Source organism: Schistocerca americana, chromosome X, assembly GCF_021461395.2.
Source record: "Schistocerca americana isolate TAMUIC-IGC-003095 chromosome X, iqSchAmer2.1, whole genome shotgun sequence".
Classification (NCBI taxonomy): domain Eukaryota; kingdom Metazoa; phylum Arthropoda; class Insecta; order Orthoptera; family Acrididae; genus Schistocerca; species Schistocerca americana.
In genome coordinates, this window is record NC_060130.1 from 296,645,650 (window position 1) to 296,661,534 (window position 15,885).

General features: G+C 43.5%; 1 pseudogene; it reads right to left on the minus strand.

Annotated features, from left to right (window-relative positions):
• Positions 1 to 902: 902 nt before the first annotated feature.
• On the minus strand, positions 903 to 1,020 carry LOC124557085 (annotated as a pseudogene).
• Between the last annotated feature and the right edge of the window lie 14,865 nt (positions 1,021 to 15,885).

Consider the following 15,885-nt stretch of genomic DNA (forward strand, 5'->3'; position numbering starts at 1 on the left):
TGCCTCTAGCATTCGACTTTTTTATTAAATTGTAAATTTACATTTTCTTTATACATTTACTTCGTTTTCTTTAAAGTGCATTCATGTCTTTTAAAACCATTTGTTTAGCAAAAGGCACCTGATACTTTTACCTTTCAATGGTATTTTACAAGATTCCTATTATGAATATACAAATTCATTAATACAATAATTTCTTTCTTTTCAATAGCGTTTAAAAATCATCTTCAAGTTTACACATAGTTATTCATCCTCCACATCACAATTATTTACTCTCTTTGTATATAATTCATAGGCACAATTTTTTTTTTTGCTTTTAAAGGAACACTTGAACATTACTATCACAAGGACATACACTTTATCTAGTCTTAATAGACTAGAAATTTCTACTTTCTGTACAATCATGGGCACATCATACATCTTGAGGCACACACATAATACCATCTCCATTATTACTTGAATACCATCTTATTCTTTTACCTCTTGTCTGATCTTGACATTAACATTACTGGTGACCGTCTTTAGATCTCTTCCTAATATCTTGTTGGTACTATCCTTCTTTCAAAACTCACATTGCCGCTATCTCTTGCCTCATATCTTATAGTCATGCCTTTCCTCAATTTCTCCAACTTCCCTACGAGCAGGTTGGTACCTAACCATTGCTCTACTTGGATACTGATTTATAATTTTATTTCTTACACAGAACCACTCCGTCTACAGGCCACAAGTGGCCCATCGGTACCATACGATCGCCGTGTCATCCTCAGAGGAGGATGCGGACAGGAGAGGCGTGGGTCAGCACACCGCTCTCCCGGTCGTTATGATGGTATTCTTGACCGTAGCCGCTACTATTCAGTCGAGTAGCTCCTCAATTGGCATCACGAGGCTGAGTGCACCCCGAAAAATGGCAACAGCGCATGGCGGCCTGGATGGTCACCCATCCAGGTGCCGACCACGCCCGACAGCGCTTAACTTCGGTGATCTCACGGGAACCGGTGTATCCACTGCGGCAAGGCCGTTGCCTTTATTTCTAATACAGAGCTTTCCACAATAATCATCTCTCATACTCTTCAACATAAATTTGTAGTAGTCTCTACAACATTTACAGTGTCTGCAAATACATAAATGGATTATTACAATTACAACACTTGAGTCCATATAACTCCAGATGGACAAACTGCTTAGTGAAAATCCGCTAAAGGCGGTCCTTTGCCGATATAAAATTTCATTCTCCAATTCATCTAACTTATGTCCTGCTGCATTTAAGTGATCTGTCTTACAACATGTTCGACTGGCAAATTTAAGGTACGCTCTGTTATATTTTCCTTTTCTTCTTTAACAATGCAACAATCTATCTCCATATTCAGATTTGGAACAATATCATAATTTGTTACATTTGTTCTAATTAAGTGCTCAGATTGTATTAACATTTGAGCACCATAACCTTTACATTTTCCAAGAAATTTCAACTTGCCTGTACCATGAACAACTACATCCCTGGTCTCATTATCACCACATAACAATGTAAGACCGTCATCTTTAGGTGCTAAAAATAACCATTCGTTACCTCTGATTTTCGTCCATACGCTTTCATTTAATACTATATACCTTTGGTTACAATCTTTCGGTATCTTGGTCACTGGTTGTAGCATTCTAGCCTCACACATCTCATGATCATAAGTAGACAAAAGAACAAGTGTTTGCTTACATTTTCTGTGAGTTTGGTCTACTTTTTTACGTAACAATTGCTCATAGTTTAACTTCACGTATTGTCTTTTCGCATCATCTATTAATAGTACCTCTTTGTCTGGAGATATATATGTAAACAACTGTTTCTTGGCGTCTACTTCAACTGGTAGGGGCCATATTTTATACATGTCAAACATACTGCTGTCTACCAGGAGAATGTTTAATACATAACTTAATATGTTACCAGCTATAAAAACATCAAGGTCAGTTACCTTAAGTAACTGATAACCATTGTGCCCTGTAAGTGCTATTGGGAATCTTTTGTCTTTTATATAATCTTTTATTAATTCCAAATACCTAACTACTTGCACAGGATTAATCAAATGCGGTTCTAAAATACCTTTCTTAGCGTTTACAATTGCTGTGATTAACAAATCATATTCCCGTTCTAGCTCATTGAAAATAGACAACGGCTGAATCAGCTGCTCATTAATGGTTATCAAAATAACTGCTCTCTGTAGCCGCTTATCAGCGCTATTTTCGAACTGTATAATGATCTGACTGAGCCTTTTCATTCCTTGAGTAATTACCTGTTCACTTCTGACTATTGAGCCGACAGTTTGATTAAAACTCGTTGACGTGGCCTTTACTATTGTGACTTGTTCTCGGCTTAATCTTAACAGCTGTTTCTGTTATCCCTCTAACACATCAATTGTTTACTTGAAATATGATGCGTGATCTTCATCTACAGTTCAAAATAAAACTTTACTTATTTTTCCAACAAAATTTAGTATGCCCCATTTTCGTATTCTCACTTCATGGCGAGCTAACTGTCCGTTTAGACTTTGAGATTTTTCTATTTTTCCGATGTGCCATTCTAATGAATGTTTCACACTGGAACATTCTGAAGCACTCATATTAAGTAAAGCGAGTCTATTCTGACAGAATGTCACAGCTCTGGTAGCTAATACTTCGGTGTTTTCAAATTTCTTTTGTAACTCTAGCAAGTTAAAATAACTTACAATTCTACATGTCACACTATATAGACTGACCTTCCCCTTGTCAAATACAGTCCTGGGGATGATTGGAATTTTGTAAGGTGAAGTGCCACTGTTTGGACTGAAGTAATCCAAAAGGCTAATATGCCCATTCCAATTATCAGCTGTGTCATCGCCATTCAGTAATTAGAAAAATTCTTTCAGGCGGTTGGCGTGTACCGTCAGGTACTTATTCTTTCTTATCTGTATGACCACATTTGGTCCTTTAATTTCTTTTACTATGTATGGACCTCGCCAGTGACTATCTAATTTCCATGACCTTCCTCTTCTAACACTTTCATCATACAGGACTCTATCTCCGAATTGGAACTCTTTCGGATGGTGGATTTTGTCATAATATTTTATTTTTATTTTATTTTATTTATTTATTTTTCCGTGGGACCACATTAAGGAGAAGTCTCCATGGTCATGGAACGAGTCAATACATGAACTTACAACACGATTGTAGAAACAGATAAAATGAAATATAAGAAACATATTCAGGCGACACGTCGAATGTAACACTGGAATTTGCTTAATTTTTAGCTCTTCCAGGAGCTCCTCGACAGAATAGAGGGAGTGAGCCATGAGGAAACTCTTCAGTTTAGACTTACAAGCGTTTGGGCTACTGCTAAGATTTTTGAGTTCTTGTGATAGCTTATTGAAAATGGATGCAGCAGAATACTGCACTCCTTTCTGCACAAGAGTCAAGGAAGTGCATTCCACATGCAGATTTGATTTCTGCCTAGTATTAACTGGGTGAAAGCTGCTAACTCTTGGGAATAAGCTAATATTGCTAACAACAAACGACATTAAAGAAAATATATACTGTGAGGGCAATGTCAAAATTCCCAGACTATTGAATAGGGGTCGACAAGAGGTTTTCGAACTTACACCACACATAGGTCGAACAGCCCGTCTTTGAGCCAAAAATACCCTTTTTGAATCAGAAGAATTACCCCAAAAAATAATACCATATGGCATAAGCGTATGAAAATATGCGAAGTAGACTACTTTTCGTGTTGAAATGTCACTTATTTCAGATACTGTTCTAATGGTAAATAAAGCGGCATTTAGTTTCTGAACAAGATCCTGAACATGGGCTTTCCACAACAGCTTACTATCTATCCGTACGCCTAGGAACTTGAACTGTTCCGTCTCGCTTATAACATGCCCATTCTGTCTGATTAAAATATCAGTTGTTGTTGAATTGTGAGATATAAACTGTAAAAACTGAGTCTTACTGTGATTTAGCATCAAATTATTTTCCACAAGCCCCGAACTTATTTGATGAACTACGTTATTTAATAATGTTTCAATATTACACACAAAATCCTTCACTACCAAGCTGGTGTCATCAGCAAACAGAAATATTTTTGAATCACCTGTAATACTAGAAGGCATATCATTTATATAAATAAGAAACAGCAGTGGCCCCAGCACCGATCCTTGGGGAACGCCCCATTTAACAGTGCCCCATTGGGACTGAACATCATTACCACTCTCAATATTGCGGAGAATTACCTTCTGCTTTCTGTTCTTAAAGTAAGAGGCGAACCAATTGTAAGCTACTCCTCTTACTCCATAATGTTCCAACTTCTGCAGTAATATTTTGTGGTCAACACAGTCAAAAGCCTTCGTTAAATCAAAGAAAACACCTAATATTCCTTGTTCTTTAATTTAATTTGGGCATTATAGCTTTGCGCACACTGGTGCATAGCTTGCATTCGCTCTTTTAGTTCGAGCACGTAGTCGTCATAATTATATGTTACTTCTGCTGGGTTCTTTTGTAGTACTCCTGGCACATTACACAACCTCCAGAAAAACAACTCGTGAGGTGTGTACCCAGCTGCACTATGCGGTGTTGTGTAGAATACAAAGACCGCATATGGGATGCATGTATCCCAGTCAGTTTGTGCTCGATCTATGTAATGTCAGAGCGTTTCAGTTAAAGTTCTATGTGTTCTTTCTAGCGCTCCATTAGTCTGCGGATGGTAGCAAGTGGTTTGAATTTTATCTATGCCCAACAATTTGCATACTCTTCGCATTGTTTCACTAACGAAGTTGCTGCCCGTATCACTTAATAATATGGATGGTATGCCGAACTTCAAAATGATCTTTTCTACTAGCACTCTTGCTACCGTTTCGGAGTCTTGTTTCTCAATAGGTTCCACGACTAGAAATTTTGTTAGTATATCTTGAAAAGTAAGGATGTACTTTTTGCCTTTGTCTGTGGGGGTTATTGGACCAACAGTATCAATGTCACACTTTTCAAATACATGCTTAGGGGTAGTCGTAATTTCCATGGGCATTTTAGTTATGTTCTGTGTAATTTTATTCCTTTGGAAGCTTTCGCATTTGCGAATATACTGCTCTATATCGGCTTTGATGCCTTCCCATGTGCAATATTTTTTTATTCTTCCATAAGTTCTTCAAATGGTTCAAATTGCTCTGATCACTATGGGACTTAACATCTGAGGTCATCAGTCCCCTAGAACTTAGAACTACTTAAACCTAACGAAGCTAAGGTCATCACACACATCCATGCCCGAAGCAGGATTCGAACCCGCGCCTAGAACCGCTCGGTCACACTGGCCAGCTCATAAGTTCTTCCTATCCCATGATGACCACCAATTGGTGAATCATGAAACTGTTTAAGGATTGTATTCTTCTCCTCTAAACTCAAATTAGCGGCCGATTCCTGCACGGCTGCCTTTTTTGTGACGGCCTGTGTGTCTTTGCTTTCCACATGGCCAGAGTGGTTAGCCCCGCTTATTCCCTTTCTGCAGCTGGCTCTTTTACGTCACCACTTGCGACCTCAGAGACCGCTTCTAAATTACTTCTCATCCCAGGTGTTCCAGCTGTTCAGATTATCTGTTCCTGACTTCTTTCTGTCGCGTATCTGTCGTCATCTGTCTCGGACGTTGCACTCAAATTTCGTATTCTGGATAGGTCACCTGTTACCTGGTTTCGTTTACCACTTTTATACAGAATTTGGTGGTCATATTCTTCAACTTCCAGTCTGAATTTAGTTAACCTTGACGATGGATCGGTAACGCTGCTTACCCACGTTAATGGCTTATGGTCTGTGCAAATTGTAAATTTCGACCAAAGAAGTACGGTCAAAAATATTTCACTGCCCAACATACTGCTAACATTTCTCTCTCTATGGTGCTATGTGATCGCTCAGCCTTATTCACTGTTCTTGAAATATATGCTACAGGTAAATCATTACCTAATTTGCCTTGACTCAAAACGGCTCCAATTGAGCTTTGGCTAGCATCTGTGGTTACTGTAAATTCCTGCCCAAAATCTGGATACTGCAATATTGGGGGTTTTATCAGTTTCTCCTTCAACTGATGAAATGCTTCCTCCTGTTCCATTTCCCAATTATATACTACTCCGTTCTTCAACAGTTCGTAAAGGGGTTTCGCAATTTTACTATAATTGCTTATAAAACGCCTATAATATCCGCTGAGTCCGAGAAAACCTTTTAAATGTGTAGTAGTCTTTGGCTGTGGATATTGTCTCACTGGTTTGATGTTTTTTGGACCTGGCCTTAATCCTTCTGCTGTAAGAATATGCGCCAAAAATGTCACTTCTCTACGTAAGAACTCACACTTGTCAACTTGTAAGTTTATATTATATTTCCTTAGTCTTTCAAATGTTTCTTCAAGTCAACTATTGTGTTCTTCCAATGAGGATCCAAATATTACTACATCATCTAGGTATATAAATACCTTTTCTTCCTGCAGTCCCATTGACACTGAATTCATTGGTTTTTGAAACGTACTTGGGGCTGTCTTTAGACCCATTGGCATCCTCTTATACTCATAATGCCCATAGGGCGTACTAAACGCCGTTTTCTCTTGTTCTCGCTCATTTAATAGCACTTGATGGTACCCTTTAGCTAAATCAAGTGTCGAGAAGAATTTTGCCTTTCCTAGTCCATCTAATATCTCGTCTATTCTTGGAAGAGGATACACATTATTAATCGAGATCTCATTCAGGTGCCTATAATCGGCTACAATTCGCCATTTCTGTTTCCCACTAGCATCCATTTTCTTAGGAAGCATCAATAATGGGAAATTCCATGCACTCTTGCTTGGAACTATAATATCGTCTTTGTTGAGTGGTACTTAAGATAGGTAAATAAATAGTGAAATCAATGTGAAGTGAAGTAGAAAAACAGCGGGCAGAGCAGCAGAGGCAATGACCGCTTGCAAGTCAGCACGTTCAGGAGAAGCCATCGCCCTCCCCACATAAGAGGAAGCTGTCGATTCAGCCATCAGAGCATCGCCCGACCAGCTCACGTGTTTCTCAATTGTCACATGTGATCAAAGGCCCTCGCCTACATTCCAAGAGCCAATGACCGACGTTAAGAAGATTCTTCGAGTAGCTTTTCAACATGACAGAAGAGGCAATGACCGTGAAGTCGTTCACCTCCAGTGAACTGAAGTAAATAAATACGCGAGACGCAGTGAGCCCGACAGTAGTTTTCAGTTCAGTTTCGGTGCTGAAGACCGTCATACAGGAAGAGACTACAGTCCGCCGCTGTAATGGAATAGCAAGCAGCAGCCTCGCCGCCAGAAGACAGAAGTTAGAAGGTATTTGAAGACTGAAAAATGGTTCAAATGGCTCTGAGCACTATGGGACTTAACATCTGTGGTCATCAGTCCCATAGAACTTAGAAGTACTTAAACCTGACTAATCTAAGGACATCACACACATCCATGCCCGAAGCAGGATTCGAACCTGCGACCGTAGCGGTCACGCGGTTCCAGACTGAAGCGACTAGAACCGCACGACCACATCGGCCGGCTTGAAGACTGATTTTTACGTACCCGGGTGACTCATGAGGACGGGAAGGAGATGACCTCACATCAGCAGTCACCTGTGAGCTGGTGATGAAGATCTGACAGCCGAAGACTGGCAAGCTGGAGTCCGTTGTTCGAGTCCAGGACACTGGCCTTCCCCCGATGCGCCGCTCCGCTGGCCGACGCACGCGGTCGCATAGAGAAGAGAAATAATGGGACGCCACGTCCAAGGTATCACCATCCGATTCACGACTTCGTTCTCAATAATTAAACGGGCCATCTCGCGATGCGCGTCTCCAGTCAACTGGGCGAAACAGCGACACGAGATGTACACCGCCAGTCGTAGTCAGACGCCGCCGTTCACGCAGCAGAAGGCTTCGCAAACGATACAGCCACCGCTCTCCCAGCCAGAACAATCCAGTAAGGAAACCACTGTACAAATCTTTCAATAAAGGCTATCTTATGTAAAAATGCTGTTTCATTCTGCCTCATACCCGAGCCAAGGAAGAACCCACCCTGCCCACATGTGGTTAAGAGAGAAAAAGTAATTTATTTAGTGTTTTTTCACCCTGACATAATGCTTTAGAATCAAATGCCCTTTGGGGTAATGCTCATCCTGACAATTGACTAGCATCAAAAGAGAAAACCCAGTTACATCTTGCAACATTTTATCAATTCCCTCTTGCAAGACCTCTTTTTGCCCTGCGTTATTCTGTAGGGCTTGAACATATTATTCGGCCTTCTGCTTCCGGTATTAAATTAATTTCATGTTTTGTAATGCCTTTATACGTTAATTTAACTCCTGGCAAGTGGAAGATATCACTATATGCCATGCATATTTCTAAAATGGCATTCCTTTCTTCACCATTTAAATGTTCAACCCTCAGGTTTTCCTTTAACTTACTAGGCCGTGAGTTCATTTCAGTCTTTTATTTCTTCACTTGCTGTACATTATACACCTCCTAAGCTGGCACTTTCTCTGTCATTAATACCGGACACTTCATAGATATTCTCTCATCCGTTGTGTATAGTACACTTGTACCAGCACTTCTGGTACATAAACTCCTGGATTTATTTCCTCGTTAGGAATAATCACCTCTGATTCATTCCTTGCATTGACTTAGATTGTAAGAATTCTTTCTTCTCTATGGCTCATTACTATTCTTTGCCCCTTTTGTTTCACTCTTGCGGTTTCCCATCCGCACTGACTTAACCTCTGTGCCACAGCACCAACCGTAACCGTATTTTCGCACTGTTTCGCACTTCCTGCTGCCATCGAACCGGCACCCCCCGTGTTCTACCTATCTTTTTCTTCTCTCGCGGCTCCAACCGTATCTGAACTGTTGCCTCTCCAAATCGCAGATTCTACCGCCTTCGAACCGGCCCCAACCGCGTTCGTTACATGCTTACTTCGATTCACAGTTCAGACCGCAAACGAACATTTACACTTTTGTTTGGCGACTCCAACTGCCTTCTCACTACGACAGCTATCTCTCACGGCTACCGCCGCCATGTAATTGGCTCGAACAGTGTTCGATCTGACTTTTCTCGGTGTTGTGGCTCCGACCGCAACTGGACAAGTACATCTCTTTTCCGCGGCTCCTACCGCTCTACCATTATAACTGTTTCTACAGGATTCCCTCCCTGTAGACTGACGTTCCCGTGCCATTCCTAACTCAATTCGCCTTCCATGAATCCATACACATTTTACTCCATAATCAATCACGGAATTCTGTCTTGTTAGGACATCTCTCCCTAGCAGACCTCCAAACGGGAGATCTACATCTGTCCCTGTAACATGAACTGTGTGTTTTACAAGCAGATCCCTTGCAATCTGCAATTCCAACTCTATTAAACCTTCAGTCTTTGCTACGGTATTAGTGATCCCCCGTATCCTAATACCGTCTCTTAGGTTACATTTCCCAGTCTTCCACAAATTTCCCTTTTTTACTAAACTTATTTGTGTCCCACTATCTATTAAAAACTTCATTGGATTTCTTTTTCCTTTGGTGCAGCCTAACTCTATAAAAGCGTTTCTATTTGTGCAAATATGGTTCAAATGGCTCTGAGCACTATGGGACTCAACTGCTGAGGTCATTAGTCCCCTAGAACTTAGAACTAGTTAAACCTATCTAACCTAAGGACATCACATACATCCATGCCCGAGGCAGGATTCGAACCTGCGACCGTAGCGGTCTCGCGGTTCCAGACTGCAGCGCCAGAACCGCGCGGCCACTTCGGCCGGCCTATTTGTGCAGCCTACTGTAAACACCTTACTGGATGTGGCGCAATGCGACTGCCTCATTGCCCCCCCTCCTAGTTTACCAGCCTCTTATTCTTTCATTTCGCCTACCATGGGCATTCGTTCCACTGTCTTGCGTAATGGCCTCTCTGGGTGCATTTGTGTGTGTGTGTGTGTGTGTGTGTGTGTGTGTGGAATATTATAGGACTTAACTGCTAAGGTCATCAGTCCCTAAGCTTACACACTACGTAACCTAAATTATCCTAAGGACAAACACACACACCCATGCCCGAGGGAGAACTCGAACCTCCACCGGGACCAGCCGCACAGACCATGACTGCAGCGCCTAGACCGCTCAGCTAATCCTTCGCGGCTGGTTGCATTTAAAACATATTACATCACTTGAATCTGTACACGGTGCTTTGTGCCCTGACAAATTACACTGAGTACACTTAACCGGTGTCAAACACGCTATTTCTCTACAGTGCCACTTAAATTCTCTGTATATCTCCGCTAGCCTGTCCGCCCTTTCCTGTTCCAAGTTCGCTAGTCTGTCTGTATTTTCTTTCTTTTCCAGTCTCTTTCTATCCGCGTCTTTTTCGAAAACTCGTACACGTCTGTTTGCACGACAGCCTTTCGCCATGTGCCCTGGTTTTCCAAATTTGTAACAAGATGGACTTTTAGTCATATGTCTCACGGTCGGCTTCTCTTTAGCCAAAGCTATCGTGCTTTCCTCCGTAGCAGCAATGTCAACGGCTTCAGAGAGTTTCACTAATGTTTTGATTCTGTCGCCATATAGTCCCTGTATGAACACTGCTCCTCCTAATTTCAACACTAGTGCAATATTCCCAGCCAGTTCAGCTTCTGTCATCATACCTCAGATGGCTTCCCTAAAATGATGTTGTAACACATCAATGCGTGAACCCCACTGTGCAATGCTTTCACATCTTCCCTGACGAGTTGCAAACAGGTGACACGCAAAGACGCTACGGTCGCAGGTTCGAATCCTGCCTCGGGCATGGATGTGTGTGATGTCCTTACGTTAGTTAGGTTTAAGTAGTTCTACGTTCTAGGGTACTGATGACCTCAGAAGTTAAGTCCCATAGTGCTCAGAGTCATTTACACGCAAAGAATTTTCAACAAGCATAGCATGTACATCGGACCAAGTGGTTGTCAAGTCTCTAACTAATAACTTACTTCTAGCCGCACCCCCTATGTGCGCCTTGACAAACTTGAGCAGCACAACGTGATGTTCAGGGACCACTAACCCAAACGCACTATCACAGTTGTCTAGAAACTCGTTCAGCTGAAATTTATTACCGTCAAAAGGCTGAGGCAGCAACTTTAATGCATCACTCAAACTAATGTGTTGCCTGATTGGTAATGATTGCACAGTATTATTGTTGGTTGATTCTGCCTGCCCTGACTGCGGAATTTTGTACCAACAAGATCTGTCTTACCTTATTAAGTGTCTTTGTAGTCTGCGCTGATTCGCGCGCCGCTTCTCGTTGCTCGCGTCGGTTCGCAGCCACGCCTCCTTTGCTGCCTGCCTCGGTCGGCAGCCACGCTCCTCGTTATCTGTTTCCAGCAGCTGACGGGCCTCTGCGGCCCTCCCGAAGACTGATAACGCCGCCTCCCTGTCTGGAGCTGCGTACTGTTTACGACTCGCCGTCGACCGCTTCCAGCGTTTGAGACCGCGCCGTGACGGACCTTCCCAGCCCGTCAGAGTCGTCCTCTTCTTTCTTCTCGCCGTCGACTGCTTCACGCGTGTCGGTTCAAATGGGTCTGAGCACTATGGGACTCAACTTCTGAGGTCATCAGTTCCCTAGAACTTAGAACTACTTAAACCTAACTAACCTAAGGACATCACACACATCCATGCCTGAGGCAGGATTCGAACCTGCGACCGTAGCGGTCTCGCGGTTCCAGACTGTAGCGCCTAGAACAGCACGGCCACTCCGGCGGCTCCCACGTGTCGAACCCGCACCGAGACGGACCTTCCCAGCCCGTCAAAGTTGTCTTCTTCTTTCTTCGCCTCAGTACGTACCTCATCTCAGTTTGATTGCTCAAAACCGTCAGTCTTTTCCTGACTTTGGGCTGAGTACTGTCAGAAGTTAAAGTCGTCCTACACCCATTCCTCAAATCCGTGGCCTGGCTAATCCTGGTACTGTGTGGAAGAACAGTAAGTCTAAGGCTTCCACAAAAAGCCAGCAACTGTTAGAAGGGATGCCCGATTTGTGCCAACCCCACACCAGGGACCAAGAAGTTGGATCGTCTGTCGCGTCTGCAGTTTCCTGCGAGCGGATCAGGATGGGAGGTAGACGCTAATTGCAGTAATGAGGTGGATCGTCCAACTCGAGGTCCTGGTGCTTGAAACCAACTGGAAATTCTTTGCAGATAAGGAAACTCGGTAGGATAAGGCGCATACACTTCTGATGAAATAACTAGGACGAAACATGAGGTAGGATAAGACCACTGTCGAGCCCTAAGAGGCACCAACACATTGAATGTAAGTTGTGCAATCCTTCATATACCCTGTGCAGCTAAGTGCCACGAGAAACTAAGTCCCGTCCCGAGGGCAGAGTAACTCAGGTACGGCGTCTGAGGCAACTGTCGAAGGAATCCCTTAGCAATACCAGCGGCCCTGCTTATATAGGCTCGTCTGATGCAATCCTCCGCGATCACGCACGTCTCCCGTGTCCTGTCGTCCTTCCAGAACATTCTCTCGTAGCTGGCCACGTAGCTCCAGCGTCCCTTGCCACAAAAACGCAACCTCTCCTGCTACTCAGTGCCCTGGCTGACATTAGGTTGTTTTCCTACATGTTGATCTTATGCAATCTTATGCATTTCTACTCACATCCGCGACAAGATGTGTTCTTGACCATCCACATTCCTATCGGCGACGCTCAGAGTAACAATAGGCTGTAGATTCCCCCGCCCCCTATGCCTCTGTGGGGCGAAGTGATGTCTATTTCTGGAACACTTCTGGTCGTATTGTGCCCCGATATACGTGAGGGCGAATCATCGTGTTGAAGACTCACGGTAGACAATGTTAACCTCGGAAACGCAGATCTTGAATAATCTCGTATATGATATGACGATCACAATCGATTCACTCTCGATGTGCCGCCATGTTCACTTCACACTTGTCTGTAACAGTCTGCTCACATATCGTGGCTACACTAGCGCCATAAGCTATATCTGTCCGCAACATTCGGATGTCATACACGACATGCCACGACCCGCCTCCGTAGCCGAAGCCGCTCAAGAATGCCGCTGTGGTGACGCTTAACTCGGAGATAATCATGTTCGAATCCTGGTGTTTAATCAGATTTTCACCGCCCGTATTGGCCAGCAAGGGGAGAGGAGGTGATGAACTAAAGTTCTTATCATAAATCTAGCGCCAGTGTCCTGGATTAAATTTCAAACCCTACTCCGTAGTGTCTTACGAAGTGAAACTGTTGACGGTGACCCGTCCATCGGATGGGGACACTGATCTCAACTGCCCTCTTGGTGCTATTCCAGATGAATAGGCTATGTACCGGCACAGGGTTTCCCTCATCGTCATCATACATTACTAAACATAACAATACAGTATAAATACATTCATCACACTCACCTACATTGCACAAATCAACATACGAGACAAGCCTCAAGTATAGGGGCCAATGTGCACGGAGGAAGAGCCCTCTTTCCAACGGGCGGCTCAATTCACCCTGTGGGATATCTCAGCCGACAATGTCGGGCGAAATTTACCTTCATATGGGATAATCCTTCCGGTACTTTTGGCTAAGCAGTGTAGGTTGCCTTATTGTAAATAGTATATTTTCTCGCGTCTTTATCACCTGTATGTGCATTATGCAATCATTAGTTTCAACACGAATAATGTGACCTTCGTTTATGTGTTTCCTCTATGCATCTGGAGTACTAAAATAGGGGTCGTCTATTTTTCTGCAGCATAGTGTGTCATGTGTGCGCTTGAGTCGAGTGGAGAACTCAGACAAGCACACGTAGGATGTGATATTTGTGTTTAGCTCATTAATTACACTACTGGCCATTAAAATTGGTACACCAAGAAGAAATGCAGATGATAAACGGGTATTCATTGGACAGATATATTATAGTAGAACTGACATGTGATGACATTTCCACGCAATTTGGGTGCATAGATCCTGAGAAATCAGTAGCCAGAACAACCACCTCTGGCCGTAATAACTGCCTTGATACGCCTGGGAATTGAGTAAAACAGAGCTTGGATGGCGTGTACAGGTACAGATGCCCATGCAGCTTCAACACGATGACACAGTTCCTGAAGAGTAGTGACTGGCGTATTGTGATGAGCCAGTTGCTCGGCCACCATTGACCAGGCGTTTTCAATTGGTGAGAGATCTGGAGAATGTGCTGGCCAGGGCAGCATTCGACCATTTTCTATATCCAGAAAGGCCCGTACAGGCCCTGCAACATGCGGTCGTGCATTATCCTGCTAAAATGTAGGGTTTCACAAGGATCGAATGAAGGGTAGAGTCACGGGTCGTAACACATTTGAAATGTAACGTCCACTGTTCAAAGTCCTGTCAATGCGAGCAAGAGGTGACCGAGACGTGTAACCAATGGCACCCCGTACCATCACGCCTGGTGATACGCCAGTATGGCGATGACGAATACACGCTTCCAATGTGCGTTCACCGCGATGTCGCCATACTCGGGTGCGACCATCATGATGCTGTAAACAGAACCTGGATTCATCCGAAAAAATAATGTTTTGCCATTTGTACACCCAGGTTCGTCGTTGAGTACACCATCGCAGGCGCTCCTGTCTGTGATGCAGCGTCTAGGGTAACCGCAGCCATGGCCTCCTAGCTGATAGTCCATGCTGCTGCAAACGTCGTCGAACTGTTGGTGCAGATGGATGTTGTCTTGTAAACGTCCCCACCTGTTGACTCAGGGATTGAGACGTGGCTGCACGATCCGTTACAGCCATGCGAATAAGATGCCTGTCATCTCGGCTGCTAGTGATACGAGGCCGTTGGGATCCAGCACGGCGTTCCGTATTACCCTCCTGAACCCACCGATTCTATATTCTGCTAACAGTAATTGGATCTCGACCAACGCGAGCAGCAATGTCGCGATACGATAAACCGCAATCGCGACAGGCTGCAATCCGACCTTTATCAAAGTCGGAAACGTGGTGGTACGTATTTCTCCTCCTTACACGAGGCATCACAACAACGTTTCACCAGGCAACGCCGGTCAACTGCTGTTACTGTATGAGAAATCGGTTAGAAACTTTCCTCATGCCAGCACGTTGTAGGTGTCGTCACCGGCGCCAACCTTGTGTGAATGCTCTGAAAAGCTAATAATTTGCATATCACAGCATCTTCTTCCTGTCGGTTAAATTTCGCGTCTGTAGCACGTCATCTTCGAGGTGTAGCAATTTTAATGGCCAGTAGTGTAAGTAACTGAAATAATCGTTGCAGATGAAACCCGTTGCCTGCAGGTTATCCACCTATCTTAACGTCCATCGTGTGGCAGCATAGTTTAGCATACCAACAGTGTGCTATGGTTTTACTCCAGGAGATTCTGCAGAGAGGTCCGAAATTTAATTCATGGTATAAGAGCTTTGTCTGGTGACTAACTGTACCCCAGAAACTCTTCTCATTTCGTTGGCCAATTGCTGCCAGCGGAAACTTCTTGCACCTCCGAGAATTCGAACTAGCTCCCTCGGGGTCAAAGGTCACCGTACTAGTAACACATGTTAGCTTCTTCGGATACGTATGCAGTTACGTCTGTACGTCAAGTAATATATTTCTTGTTTGCTATACGTATTACTTAGGGAACAAGAAATGCTTTCTGGCTGCCTTAGAAATGAACCTTCAATTGGATAAAATCAGTTAATCGCAATAGTAGACGTAATGATTTTATTACTAGTAAGAACGAAATTTTGTCTTTTGTCAGAACCTACTTCAACTGCTTGAGTCGTAAAAGGAACAGAGGCTGATACTACCTGATCTCTTTCCTAAGTACCACATTTTCTTCCTGATGAGGTGCGGTTTGCTGTAGACTGCTTGAAAATTGGAGCTACTACAGTCTGCGACAGCGTAAC